We start from the raw sequence: 2500 nt of genomic DNA, 5'->3' as shown, positions 1-2500 counted from the left end.
AGGAGGAGGAGGGAGGGTGGGGTGGTGTGGAGAAAGAAAAAGAGGAGAGGAGGAGAGTGTGGTGTGGGTGAGGAAAAGAGGAGGAGGAGGAGGAGGAGGAGGAGGTGGTGGTGGTGGTGGTGGTGGGAAAGATAGAAAGGAGGAGAAGAGGAGGGGTGGTGGAGGAGTGAATTGGTGTAATGAGAAATGGAGGGGTGGGTGGGTGGGTAAAAGAAGAGAGGAGGTTGAGGTGGTGGTGGATAAGGTAAAGGGGAGGAAAAAAAGGGGGTGGTGGGTGGGAAAAAGAAAAGGAGGAGGGGGGGGGGTGGGGGGGTTAAAAAGGGGGAGGGGGTGGGGGTGGGGTGGGGTGTAAAAAAGGGAGGTTGTGGTGAGAAAAGGGGGAAAGGAGGTGGTGGTGGGGGGGAGAAAGGAGGAGGAAAAGGGGGAGGGGGGGTGGGGTGTTTGGGGGGGTGGAAATTTAAAGGGGGAAGAGGGGTGGGGTGTGGTGGGTGTGGAATAGATAAAAGGAGGAGTGAGGAGTGGTGGTGGTGGGAGAAGAAGAAAAGGGAGGTGGAGAGGGTGGTGTGGTGTTTGGGGAAAGAAAGAGAAGAGGAGTGTGGGGGTGGTGGGAAAAGGAGGTGGTTGGTGGTGGTGTGGAGAAGAAGAATAAGGAGGAAAGGAGGTGGGGTGGGAAAAAAGAAAGGGGAAAAGGAGGAAAGGGGGGGGGGTGGGGTGGGGATAGAAGAAAAGGAGAGGGAGTAGGTGTGGTGGAAAAGTTGAATATGGTAGGTAGAGGGGTGGTGGTGGAGTGGAAGAAAAAAAGAAGGAGGAGGAGGTGTTGGTGGTGGAGAAAGAAGAAAAGAAGGTGAAGGTGTCTGGGGGAGGAAAAGAGGGGTCAGTTGCACATTGGCTAATAATATTGACCGCTGCATCTTCATTTTACGTCGCCTGCTGATTCAAGGCAGGATGTTGCATCTCTCTTACCCCCCCCCCCCCCACCCCACTCCTCGCCATCCCCCATTCCATCAAAATATAAAAATATACTAACAAGGAAAAATATTCCACCAAAACTTTTTTTTTTGGGGGGGGAGGAGGGGGGAGGGGGTAGACGCGGAGGGAAAAGCGCACCCAATATTGACAGCCGAGGATGTATTATCAATAGAGCTAGCCGTCGATAAATGAATTAAACACCTAGTTGGCAACCACGCCACGCTTCAACTTTTGCTGTGTGTGTCATTAATTTGTTGATCAAGTTGGGAGGACGAAAGGCCCTGTCGCCATATGGTGCTGTTGCTATTGTTGCCATAGTTTTAGACCGTTTTGCTGGCGCTGTGTGTGTTCGTGTTTTTGTTTGTTATGGTTACCCCGATGCGTCTATAGGGAGGAAGTTATGGAAAATCGCTGGTAGATTTTGTAAATAAGTTGTATTCGTGTTGTTGTTTTTATATAGATTCCATTGTATTAGCAAGAATATACATATGCATATATACACGAGTACACACTTGCATACTTCTAAAAACACGCAGTCACGTATAATTTACATATATATATGTATTTATTTATTTATTTATTAATATTTATATACCACTAGATTTTTGATATCCTGAATTGCCAACATGAGTAAATATCATAAATCAAGTGTACTTATAATATGCTCATAATATAATATGTATATATATATATATGTATGTGTGTGTGTGTGTAATATATAAATATAAATACGAATATATATATATATATATATATATAGATATATATGATATATAAATGTAAATACAATATATATATATGTATGTATGTATATAAATGTAAAAACAAATATGTGTGTGTGTGCGTGTGCGCGTGTGTGTGTGTGTTTGTGTGTATATAAATAGAAAGATCGATAGGTAGACAGGTAGATATGTATATGCACACACACACACACACACACACACACACACACACACACACACACACACACACACACACACACACACACACACACACACACACACACAAACGTATGCATATATCACTGCTACTAGTGGCAATATAACCAGTGTGTGCATATCCTCGTCGAGTCAAAGTGTATCCAACTCGTTAGCAACATGCATATGCATATCCATATTTATAGTTAACCACGAAGAAAATATGAAGTAGAAAGAATATGCATATTTAATTGTTTCAGTATGAAATTCACAGACCGAAAATTGTTGCATGCGACTAGAGGATGTTACGCCTCGCTGTGCCTTTTTTGTATGTAATATAACATTAAACAAAAGTTTTGCAATATTTGGAACATTCCCGTGCGAGTGCGGCAAAATGTTCAAAACGATGGGTTATGTTACCTGACGGTCGAAGTGGATGTACCCGCGTGGTTATGAAAGTCTCATTGTATTTCTTCTTTTTTAACTGTCCCATTTTTACGAAAGGTGGACAGAGATAACAGAAGTGAAAAATTATTCCCCGTGATTATAAACATTTGTGTTCTAGACCCACCTCCCCCCAACCTTCCCCCCAAAAAAGAGAAGATATGATATGA

The sequence above is a fragment of the Penaeus chinensis genome, chromosome 7 (assembly GCF_019202785.1).
Source record: "Penaeus chinensis breed Huanghai No. 1 chromosome 7, ASM1920278v2, whole genome shotgun sequence".
Classification (NCBI taxonomy): Eukaryota; Metazoa; Arthropoda; class Malacostraca; order Decapoda; family Penaeidae; genus Penaeus; species Penaeus chinensis.
The sequence above is the reverse complement of the archived record's forward strand: the minus strand, read 5'-3'. Positions refer to the sequence as shown.